This window comes from Chrysemys picta, chromosome 12 (assembly GCF_011386835.1).
Source record: "Chrysemys picta bellii isolate R12L10 chromosome 12, ASM1138683v2, whole genome shotgun sequence".
Classification (NCBI taxonomy): Eukaryota; Metazoa; Chordata; order Testudines; family Emydidae; genus Chrysemys; species Chrysemys picta.
In genome coordinates, this window is record NC_088802.1 from 13,918,366 (window position 1) to 13,930,505 (window position 12,140).

The 12,140-nt window shown below is 58.0% G+C and overlaps 1 protein-coding gene across 6 annotated transcripts in view; it reads left to right on the forward strand.

Annotated features, from left to right (window-relative positions):
- LOC101953026 (zinc finger protein 850-like) overlaps positions 1 to 12,140 on the forward strand; it is a 40,777-nt gene that overhangs the window by 10,044 nt on the left and 18,593 nt on the right. For 2 of the 6 annotated variants that reach the window (XM_065564773.1, XM_065564780.1), the window contains exon 1: positions 11,528 to 11,677. The exons of 1 other annotated variant lie outside the window; for it this stretch is intronic. The gene's annotated coding sequence lies outside the window, so the exon portion shown is untranslated. Of the gene's footprint in view, positions 1 to 11,527; positions 11,678 to 11,706; positions 12,125 to 12,140 lie in introns of those variants that run through there. 3 more of the 6 variants (XM_065564779.1, XM_065564775.1, XM_065564776.1) reach the window with 3 other exon arrangements.

Here is a 12,140-nt window from a genome sequence, read left to right on the forward strand (position 1 = left end):
TGGGCAAGGGTCCTAAAGCTGTTTTCCCCTTGTCCCAGGCCTTCCTCCCCCTCTGACAGGGGTCACAGGATCGGCAGTACTGTCGGACAGTAACAAAGACCCCAGGCCAGTAAAAGCTCCGTAGCAGCCTCTGCTGGGTACGCCAGGTTCCCTGGTGCCCTGAGAGGGGAATGTCATGGGCCCGGCACAGCAGCTGGCGGCGATACTTCTGGGGTACCACCAGCTGCCTCCTGATCCCCCCTGACTCCATTTTCCCTGGGGGAGCCCATTCTCGGTACAGGAACCCCTTCTCCCACAGGAACCTTTTCCGGCCACCTCGTTCCATGGTCTGTACCGCATTGAGGTCGGCCAGGTCCCTTATCTTCCGCAAGGAGGGGTCTCTCTGTAACTCGGCCTGGAACTCAGCAGCTGGGACAGGGATGGCCACCTGCTCTTTCTCGCCCGCTGGGTCCGAAGCTGCAGCCTCCCTGAGCCGCGTCCCTGGGCGTTCCCTCCCCACCAGGTTAGGGTCCTGCGCCTCAGGCCAGGCACCCCCCCCAAGGCCAGGGCGCAGGGCCCCTCGCCGGCTCTGACTGCGGGTCACAATCAGTGCCTTTTGGGGGTTGCTTGGCCAGTTCTCCAGGTCCCCCCCCATTAATACCTCAGTGGGCAAATACGGGTGTACCCCCACATCCTTGGGGCCCTCCTTGGCCCCCCACTTCAGGTGTACCCTTGCCACGGGCACTTTGACTGGTGTTCCGCCCACCCCCGTCAGGGTCAGGTAGGAGTTGGGTACCACCTGATCTGGGGCCACCACCTCGGGCCGGGCCAGCGTCACCTCTGCGCCCGTATCCCAGTATCCATTGACCTTCCTCCCATCCACCTCCAGGGGAACAAGGTACTCTCTCCGGAGGGACAGCCCCGCGCCCACCGTATAAACCAAAAACCCTGAGTCTGGGGCATCCAGCCCCCTAGAGGAGCTGGCCTGGGGCCCTTCTCTCTCTTGAGCAGTTGATAAGCTGCCAGCCCCTCTTGCGTGAGAAGCCTGCCCCTCGTCCGTCTGGGCCTCTACCAAGTTAACCCTATGCGGGTTCGGTCTGCTCAGTCTGTCCTTGAGCTTGGGGCACTGGGCCCGAACGTGGCCTCTTCGGCCGCAGTAATAGCAGCTCATGTCCTGTGGGTCCCCTCGAGCCGGTCGGTTGTCCCTGACGCTGGGCATTCCCCGTGGGAGGGGATTCCCCATATTCCCTCTTTGGGAGGTCCCAGGGTGACTCTCTCTCTGCATCACAGCGGGCCTGTTCCTTTGGGGCTCCTCCCTGCCACCCCCTGACCGGCTCTTTACAAACTCATCAGCCAGCTGCCCGGCGTGTCGCGGGTTCTCTGGCTTTCTGTCCACCAACCACAGCCTCAGGTCGGATGGGCACCGCTCATACAGTTGCTCCAGTACCAGCAGTTTAATCAGGTCCTCCTTCGTCTGGGCCCCACCAGCCCACTTGCTGGCGTATCTTTCCATGCGGACGGCTAGTTGCAGATATGAGATCTCAGGGGTTTTATCTTGACTCCGGAACCTTCCCCGGTACATCTCAGGAGTCAGCCCAAACTCACGTAGCAGGGCCTTTTTGAATAGTTCGTAGTCCCCTTTCTCTGCCTCTCCCAGTTGGCGGTACAATGCCACGGATTTGGGGTCCAGTAAGGGGGTAAGGACCCGGAGTCTGTCCGCGGGATCAACCCGGTGCAGCTCGCAGGCCGTCTCAAAGGCCTCCAGGAAGTCATCCATGTCCTCCCCCTCCTTGTATGGGGCCATGATGCACTTATCAAAGCTCCGTGCAGTCCTGGGTCCCCCAATACTCCGTGCAGCCGGGGGTTCACTGCCCTTCAATCTCACCAGTTCCAGTTCACGCTGATGCTGTCTCTCATTCTCCTGTCTCTGTCTCTCTTTCTCCTCCCGTTCATGCTGACGCTGTCTCTCTTCATGCTGTCTCTGTTGTTCACGATCCTCCAGCTCTCTCAGTTTTAGCTCTTTCTCCCATTCCAGCCAATTCCGCTCCCCGGATGCCGAACGTCGCCGGGAGGATCCTCTGCTGGCCGGCGAGCTTCGCCGGGAGGGTCCCCTGCTGGCCGGGGGGGCCACGGCGCCTTCGGTATTTGCTGGGCTCCTCCCCACCCTTCCCCTAGGCATAGGAAGGAGGGGTCTCGGGAAGCCCTCAGCAGCCGGCTGACCACTCCCAGCTGGGACAGACACTGGTGCCTGCGCTGCATTTGCCAGGCTGCTTCCCTGAGACACAGGGATCGGTTCATTCGCGCGATCTTCCGCCTCTAGCTGGGCAATGAGCTGTTCTTTGGTGAGCCTCCCAATGCGCAGCCGCCTCTGCTTGCACAGCTCCACCAGGTCGCTCTTAAGCCGCTTGGCATACATCTTCCTGCTGGCCACTCACCGGCCTGTGTGCTCACAGCTCCCCACAGTTCCCAGGGGGACCCCTAGTGTGCCAGCCCTTCTTGAGGTCACCACCTCTCTGCCAGGGTCGAGCTGCAGACTCCTCCGCCCCTGGGACCACTCGCTGCGATCCCCCCGGGGGACCCTGTTACTGCAAAAGTCCTTCTCGCTGGTCACACACTCCCAGGGGTAATAACCGTCTCTCTCCCACTCTTCAGCAGGCCTGGTCCCCGTCAATCCCCCTTCGTTTTACTGCTCCCCAGTCACTTACTGCAGGAAGCGCCGTCCACGGGGTGCAGTAGATCCCACCGCTGCCACCAGTTGTCACGGAGTATTGGGGGACTCAGGGCCCTGCACCCCCGGCTTCCTGCGATTCACCATGACTCTCAGCCAGCCAGTAAAGCGGAAGGTTTATTTGGATGACAGGAATACAGTCCAAGACAGGTCTTGCAGGCACAGACAACAGGGCCCCCCTCAGTTAGGTCCAGCTTGGGGTCCCAGGGCATGCCAGCCCACCCCCCTTGGGGGGTCAGAGCCATCTCTGCCTCCCAGCCATCTCTCCAGCCTCCTTCCAGCCTGCTTCCAGCACTCTGGCTTCGGCGACCCCTCCCACAGCCTTTGTTCAGTTTCCCGGGCCCCGGAGTCATCTGACCTCCAACCCCCTCCTGGGTTCTCATGTTACAAGCTCAGGTATGTTCCCTTGGGCCGGCTCCCATCCCCCGATGCAGACCATCCTAGTCACACTCCCCTGTCAGCATTCACACACCACAGTAAGAACAGTCCCAGTTCGTCACAGGGTGGTGCTAAAATTTGCCATATTATCATGGTCTCTTCATATAGTGGTAGAAAGACATACAATATTTGTGGTGTGTTAGGGCACTGGCTCTCAACCAGGAGTGCACATATCACTGGGGGTATGCAGAGGTCTTCCAGGGGGTACATTAAATCATCTAGATATTTGCCTAGTTCTAAAACAGGCTACAGAAAGCAGTAGCAAAGTAAGTACAAACTAAAATTTCATACAGATAGTGAGTTGCTTATACTTATTTATATGCTATACACTGAAAAATAAGTACAATATTTATATTCCAATTGATTTACTTTAGAATTATATGGTAAAATGAGAAAGTAAGCAATTTCTCAATAATAGTGTGCTGTGACATTTTTGTAATTTTATGTCTAATTTTGTAAGCAAGTAGTCTTTAAGTGAGGTAAAACTTGGGGGTATGCAAGACAAATCAGACTCCTGAAAGGGATACAGTAGTCTGGAAAGGTTGAGTGCCACTATTCTGGGTGATAGAGTTTGGCATGTCTGGTCGTGGCAAGGCATAGTTCAGTTAAATCATATTGCACGTATATTTTGATGTGTAGTTGAGGGACACTTCCTTTATTTCTGACACAATCTATAAAAAGTATAATGACTAAAGTTAAAAAGGAACTTCAGTTTCTTCTTCGGGTATGTGTCTGTATGAATCCCACTGTAGGTGCATATGTGCCTTATGAGTGAGGTTTGTTTTTTTTGAACAGCATTGTCTGGGGGTGCACATGCACCATATATCTCCTTAGGCTCCCGCATGAGGGCATAACGGGTAGAGGGGGTGAAATTTATTTCTCCCCTTGCAGTTCCCTCTTATCAACCATGATAGTGAGACAAAACCTGGAGAATGTCTGACACACTGCTTTCTCTGATCTTCAAAGGCCTATTCTCAACTAGTTTGCTGGGGAAAAAAATCTCTTTTCACCCTCTTTATCCCTTTAATTTCTTTAATTTGGATGTTCAAAAAACAATACAACCCCCCCACCCTACCCCCCCGATAGAGGCGGGACAAGATGCTTCACGACAAACAGACTTTAAACCTTCAGGGTTTGAAACCTGCCTGACCTGCGAGAGACTCATCCCCCCTGGTCATTGGGCAGAGCTGATGTCTGTTCTCTCTGGGGGAGGGTTAGATCCTTAATAAATGTTCAATTTCTAAATCCTCTTCAGGGATTCACAAATTGAGGGCTATGCAGCTGAAACTGTACCTGCTTAAGCAATGTATGTGCATCATCTCAGACCTGGCCTGCCCCAGGCCCCCTGAATCCTCTGGGCGGCCCTGGAATGTCTCACTATAAAACACTGGAAAGCTGTACAAAAGTTGGAGGCTATTATATACTGGCATTGATCTATGTGCAGACCTCTCATGGACATCACTGGTTTTGTGCAAAAATTTAGGATAGAATGTTAGAGACTTTTTTTTTTTAAGAGAGAAATACTTTAGTGCACTCTTTTATACACAAAGTGTACTCATTTCCATGAGACCCAGAAGTGTGACAGATACTGTGGATCAGATACAGCAGGGGCCGGCAACCTTTCAGAAGTGGTGTGCCGAGTCTTCATTTATTCACTCTAATTTAAGGTTTCACGTGCCAGCAATATATTTTAACATTTTTAGAAGGTCTCTTTCTATAAGTCTATAATATATAACTAAACTATTACTGTATGTAAAGTAAATAAGGTTTTTAAAATGTTTAAGAAGCTTCATTTAAAATTAAATTAAAATGCAGAGTCCCCCCGAGACCGGTGGCCAGGACCAAGGCAGTGTTAGTGCCTCTGAAAATCAGCTTGCATGCCGCCTTCGGCACGGGTGCCATAGGTTGCCTACCCTACCCCTGAGATACAGTATCTAAACTAGGGTTACCATTCGTCCGGATTTACCCGGACATGTCCTCCTTTTTGTGCTCAAAATAGAGTCCGGGGGGAATTTGTAAATAACTCAAAATGTCCGGGATTTCCCCCCTCCCCCGGCAGAGCAGAGCGAGCGGCTGGGAGGGCTGCAGGAAAGTCCCGGGCTGGACTCCAGAGCAGCTGTAGAGGAGCTCCTCCCTGCATTCTGAGCCGGCAGCTCTCCCCTGCAGCCCGGCTCCGGCAGCACTGTGGAGGGCCAGGGACCGGGTTGTGTGTTGTGCTGGGGAGCGCAGCCACGTGTCCGGCTTGCACAGAGCCCAACACCCTGTTCTGAGCAGCAGGGTAAGGGGGCCAGGGGGCAGGAGAAAGGGCAGGGAGGTTCTGGAGGGGGCAGTCAAGAAACGGGGGGGGGGTCGGGAGTTCAGGGGGGCTTTTTGGGGGGAGTGGAGAAACTTTTGGGCAGTCAGGGTACAGGTAAGGGGTAGGGTCCTGGGGGGCAGTTGGGGGGGTCTTAGGAAGGGGCAGTTAGGGGACAAGGAACAGGGAGTCTTAGGTGGGGGTGGGGTTCTGGAGGGCAGTTAGGAGCAGGGGTCTCAGGAGGGGGCAGTCAGGGGACAAGGAGTGGGGGGTGGGGGGCTGGGAGTTCTGGGGGGAGCTGTCAGGGGGCAGGAGTGGGGAGAGGGATCGGAGCAGTCAGGGGACAGGGAGCAGAGGGGTTTAGATGGGTTGGGAGTTCTGGGGGGGGCTGTCAGGGGGTGGGGAGTGGTTGGATGGGGCGTGGGAGTCCCAGGGGTCTGTCTGGGGGTGGGGTGTGGATAAGGGTTGGGGCAGTCAGGGGACAAGAGGCAGGGAGGCTTAGATAGGGGGTGGAGTCCTGGGGGGCAGTTAGGGGCAGGGGTCCCAGGAGAGGGCAGTCAGGGGACAAGGAACGGGGGGAGGGTTGGGGGTTCTGGGGGGGCGGGAAGTGGGAGGGGCAGGGGCGGGGCTAGGCCGGGGCTCCTCCTGTCCTCTTTTTTGCTTGCTGAAATATGGTAACCCTATCTAAACTGTGCTTAGTGCAGTTTGTGAAGGAAAGAGGGGTAAAGGTGCTTTAAGGTTTGAGTTATGTCTCCTGTGTCTCACTGCTGACTAGCTGCAGACCTAGTGATCAGAATTAAGGAATGTTCTCAGGGCTAGCTACATAACTCTATACTAGTTTTCAATGGTCTGCTAAATGCTTCAGACATGCCACCTTTTCACTTAGCTATATCCTGAATAGCAGGGCCGCCCAGAGGATTCAGGAGGCTTGGGGCAAAGCAATTTAGGGGGCCCCTTCCATAAATAAAAGTTGCAATACTACAGTAACATGTATTTGGAAATGTAAAAAATAACCAGTGAAATACATTCAAAAATTAATTTGTAATAATTTGAAAAAATACTAAATACATTATTTAAAAACATTACATGCTTTAATGGTATGTATACATTTGCAATTACATAATGGGCTGTTGCTGGATGATGGTGATGGTTGGGATGGGGTCGGGGAGGTGCCCGGCCCCTCCCTTACCATGTTTCTTACCCCCTCTCCCAGACCCTCAGCGCGCCGCATCCAGGACGCCGGGGGATGGGATGGGGGAAGACGGAGGCGGGGGGAGCCTCCGACATACATGAGGCCTGTGGGGCCCCCAGGGCCTGGGGCAAATTCCCCCACCCCCCCGGCAGCCCTGCTGAATAGTGGTGACTGGGAGTGGCGGCGGGAAGTGTAGCAGATACCAATTTGAGGTGAATATTCTCTTGGCCAGATCCTACTGGGTTTATGGTGCTTTGTGCTATGGACTGGAGCAAAGTGGCTGGTGAATAACCAAGAATCTGATTAATAATTATTCTCTAAATTCAGCTTTTTTCTTTCTCTCTCTCTGAATTATCACTAATTCAAAACAGTAGTGTGCAAGTTGACTGGATAATGGTAATAGCATAATCTCTTATTATAACATTTAAACCCTACTACCTGATTTTTATATTAAACACTTACTATACATAATACAATAAATCCCTGATGTTAGAACCTGGCTATGCTGCTGCTGTAGAGGGCTCATCACCCAGCAGCTGGGGGCCACCATGTGGGCTCGGCAGGGCTGCTGGCCAAGGCGGCCAACGGGTGTGGGTGGGATCTCGGGAGTCATGTCCCGGGGATCTGCCCCACTCCCCAGCACTGCTCCAGCTCTGAGCTGTCTCCACTGCCTGGGACCTGTGGGGCCCCACCTACCTCCCAAGGGAAAGAGCCCCCTGGACTGGTGCAGAGGCTGGGCCAGTCTCAGCCAGTCACAGCGGACGGTGGGGGGTGGCGGGGAGGCTCAGCTGGGTCCTGCCTGGCATGTGGGTCCTGAGGGAGCCTGGCCCGGGTAGGCTCTGCTCCTGCTCCAGCCTGGCTGATTGCACCCCCAAGGGGCCAGAGTTATCCTGCCCCAGGACCAGCTCTGGCTGAGCTGCCGGATCAGCCTGGCAGACACAGTCACCTCCCATCAGGGCCGGCTATTGTGGTTGGGGGTTAGGGTATGAGAGAGTAGGTCTCTAGTGGGTCTGGGGGGGGGTGCTGTGCAGTGGGGGTTGGGGACATCTGTGTGTGTCCGGATGCTGGGAAGTGTGGGGGGTCTGTGCGGGGCACTGTGCAGTTGTGGCAGTGGGGGGAACTGGGCAGTGTGGGAATCTGGGGGTGGGCTCCTGGCGGGGAGGTACAGGGCACTGTGCAGTTGTGGGAGGGCTGTGGGGGGTCTCCAGCTACGGGGTTTTGGGCAGTGAGAGGATCTGTGGCTGGGTTCTGAATGGGTGGGGGAGTGGTCTCTGGGAGGGCACTGGGCATGGGGGTTTGTGGGAGTCTCTGGGTGGTGTGGCACTGGGCTTAGGAAGTCAGAGGGGTGCTGGGTGGGGCGGGGAGCATGGTGCAGCATGGAAGAAGCACAATGGGAGCGCAGGGCTGGTCTGGCTAGTGTGTGTCTGGCAGCTCCCGGTTTATAAACAGTGCCATTGTACTGCACTGGGTGGAATGGGGCTGTCCCTGCCATGCCATGACCCATCTCATCTCCCATTGCCCCCGGCCAGCCCGTCGCTCTGAGGATTCTGCCCACCTGCCCCATGTCCCCATTTCCCCCATTTCCCCCATGGGGACTCACAAATATGTTTAGCACCAGGCCCACAAAAGGTTATTCCAGCCCTTTTTGGGGTGCAGGCTCTGGGATGGAGTTAGGGTGCAGAAGGGTTGCAGGCTATGGGGAGTTTGAGTGAGAGGTGCAGGCTCTGACCTGGTGCAGGGGATTGGGGTACAGGAGGGGGTGTGGATATGTGGGCTCTGGGAGGGAGTTAGCAACTCAGCACGTTATATAAGAGAAATGAGCTGCAGTGAGTGATTTCATATAGACGTAGAAACTGATAGAAGACACTTTTACATATTCAAAATGTGAGAGGCAGAGTTTGAGGGGGGGAGGGGGTGTCTGTACAATATTTCACCGCATTCAGTCTCCTGGCTGGAGCAGTAATGTAGCCCTGCGCAGGACTGCCCAGAGGATTCAGCGTCCAGGAGTGGCCTCGGACAGCGTTGGAGCCACGGCTGTGTAGCGCACCAGGACCGCTCCCGGACGTGGCGTGCTGAGACACAGGGGCTTGGTTGAAGAGGGGAGGCGGGGGCAGCCTCCGACATACTCATGGGGGCCCCTGTGGAAAATTGCCCCACTTGTCCCCCCCCCGGGCAGCCTTGGCCCTGGCCCTGGCCCTGGCCCTGCAACACTTGTATAGGATAGAGAGGAGCTGCGGTGATTAAGCTTTGATAGGCTAGGAATTGGAGGCCTGTGCCTTTAACACCCCAGTCCCAGGAACCCGCCCTCTGCTCCGGGGCTGACATGCAGCGTCCTGTGAGCAGAACGAAAACAGACTCTGCACTCCCCACACCCCTAGATTAGCGAGCACAGTGGGTGGCTCATCCCACGGGGTCACTGTTTCCCCCTCTACCACTCCCTAAGTGGGGGTTTTGTCCCTGCACGGGGTCTGGCAGCGTCTCCCCCCTAGGGTGACCAGACGTCCCGATTTTATCGGGGCTGTCCCGATATTTGCTTGTTTGTCCCGCGTCCCGCCCGATTTGCGGTGGGGACACTGGACAGACAAGCAATTTTGCCCTCCCTGGAGGGCTCTCGCCCCTGCCCACCCCGACTCCGCCCTCTCCTTCCACCATTGGCTCCCTCCCCAAATCCCCGCCCTGGCCCCACCTCTTACCCAAGCACGTGGCATTCCTCCTCCCTCCCAGGCTTGTTGCTGTGATGCCGGTACAAGCCTGGAGGGAGGGGGTGGTGGCTGGCTTCCAGTTCCTGGAGCCGGTGAGTAGGGGCACCAGGCGGGCAGGGGGGCTCTGGACCCCGGCAGGGGAGAGCGGCTCGGGGTCTGCACGAGTGGCGATGTAAAGTTTATCGGCTCGGGATGGAGCCCGGCCGGCTCCTCGCCCCTGAAGGGGGGGTAACGTCCACCCGTCCCCCCTCGTCCTGGTGCCTCAATTGAGCCCCCCATTGCCCTCGTGGGGGAGCAGCCCCCTTGCCAGCCCCCCTTGCCCACCCGGTGCCCCTACGCACCAGCTCCAGGAACTGGAAGCAGGCCACCACCCCCCTCCCTCCAGGCTTGTGCGGGCATTCCAGCTGCAAGCCTGGAGGGAGGAGGAATGCTGCTCAGCTGAGGAGCCAGGGGGAATGGGGAGGGAGGGACTCGGCTCCTTACCTGGCCTGCAGCGGCCAGCGAGACATGCTGGTGAGGGTCGCGGATGCTACCCCCTTACAGGGCAGGGCGAGGAGCCGGCCGGGGTACCCCCCCCCCGGGCCGATAAACTTGACGTGGCCACTCGCGTGGCCCTGAGCCGCTCTCCCCCACCGCTGCCGGGATACGGAGCCCCGCGTAGGGTGACCAGACCACAGGGATGAAATATCGGGACGCAGGGGGGGGGGGGGGGGTTGGGGAGGGGGCGGAGCAAAAAAAAATGGCGGCGGAGCCAAAAAAAAAAAAAAAAAAGCAGTTTTGCAGGGGCGGGGGGGGGGGCATTAGCAGGCCCCAGCCGCGCCGGGCGCACGTGCTGCCCACCCCAGGGCAAAAGCTGGCCCCGATGCAGAAGGGGCTAGGGATAAAGAGGGCGGGGGGGGGACAAGAAACAAAGTCCGGGGCTGGCCACGGCGCGGGCGTGCAAGGGGCCAGGGCTGGCACAGCCGAGCCACAGCAGTGGCCGGTCACCTGTGGGGCTCCAGGCTGGGCAACGGGCAGGAGCCAGGGCTTTTCCCAGCCCTGCAGAGCCTCCTGCCCCCCAGCCTGCCGTGGGCACATGCAGCGCGTCCCGCCGCCGGCAGGGAGCCCCACGCCTCTCCCGCTCGGCTGCGCTCCAGCGGCTCCTTCCAGGCGGGGCGAGCCGCTGGAGCGCAGCCAAGCAAGAGAGGCGCGGGGCTCCCTGTCAGCAGCGGGGAAGTTTATGGGGACCCCGGCTGGCCCCTCGCCCCTGTCCGCCGGCCTCCCTGCCTGGGACAAGTCTCGCCCCCGCAGCCTCTCTTCGCCGCGTGTCTCCGGCGGCCCACGCTGCCCACCCGGGCCAGAGCCAGCCCCGGCTGCTGCCTCCACAGCAGCGGCCGGTCTCCTGAGGGGCTCCAGGCTGGGCAACGGGCAGGAGCCAGGGCTTTTCCCAGCCCTGCAGAGCCTCCCGCTCCCCAGCCCGCTGTGGGCACATGCGGCGCGTCCCGCCGCCGGCATGGGAGCCCCGCGCCTCTCCCACTCGGCTGCGCTCCAGCGGCTCCTTCCCGGCGGGGCCGCGGCAACTTTCCCTTCCCCTCCCAGGCTCCTGGTAGTTGCCCGACCCTCCTCCTAACCTCCTCCCTCCATTGAGAGATCCAATGGGGGAAGGAGGGGGCGGAGTCGGGGTTGGGGGGGCGTGAGCGCCGGAGCAGAGGGCAAATTTCCTTCTTTGTCCCGCGTCCCGACCGAACATCGGTCGGGACGCGGGACAAAGAAGGAAATATCGGGACTGTCCCGATAAAATCGGGACGTCTGGTCACCCTAGCCCCGCGCCTCTAGCTCCAGCGGCTCCTGCCCCGCGGGGCGGTGGGACGTGCCGCATGTGCCCGGGGCCCTGAGGGGGGGCGGGGCCGCGGCACAGCCGGGGCCTGCTAATTCCCCCGGCACCTGCAAAATGGCTTTTTTTTTTTAACCTTTTTTTTTCTTGTTGTTTTTTGCCCCCCCAATATTTCCTGTCAGTGATCTGGTCACCCTACTCCCCCGCTGCTTAACCCTGGCTCCCACCCCCGAGTTTTCCCCTTCAGCCCCTCTTCTGCTGCTAGCTACAGTAGCTTGAGCCTCCCCGCCAGTAAATTACTGTCTCCTGCTCAGACCCTGACAGCCCCGCGCTGTGCTTTGCCCCCTTAATCCTTTTAAACTCCTCCAAAGAGGAGGCAGCAAATCCTAGGCAGAAGTGAGGGCAGAGAGAGGGCAGTGGCTACAGCGAAGGGTACTGGGCATGCTCAGTTCGGGTGCGCATGCTCAGTACACCCAAGTAGGGAATTGGGAGCGAGAGCTGTTTGTGTAGGTTCACCCCGCTCGCAGGGAAGGTAGGAGAGACCCCCCCCCCGTCACCCCCGGGCTGCTCCCAGCGGAGCTGGCTGCGATTCCCTCTCTGGGGCCCGGGAAAACTGCCGCCAGCTCCCGGTGTGTGCGGGGCGGGGGGAGCCAGCCGGGCCGTGCTGGGGCTGGGACAGAGGCATGTGGGGGGACTGAGGGGGGTGGGAGCCGGGGTGCGGGGGGTAAAACACCCCCAGATGGGGTGAGCCAGCTGCAGTGGTTGCAAAAATAAGGGTGGGGTGGGGCAGAGGGGCTTTTCCTGCCCCCCTTCCCAGGATCTCAGCTCCCATTTCCCAGAGCCGTGTCCTTAAAGGCCCAGTGCATCACAGAGCCTGGACAGGGCCCCTCTCCTGTATAAGATGCTACTGAGCTGCTAAAGGAAACTTGATCCAGGGAAATATTTACAGTCCCCCCACGAAAAAATATCATTGTCACAGGTACTTACTTTTAGTG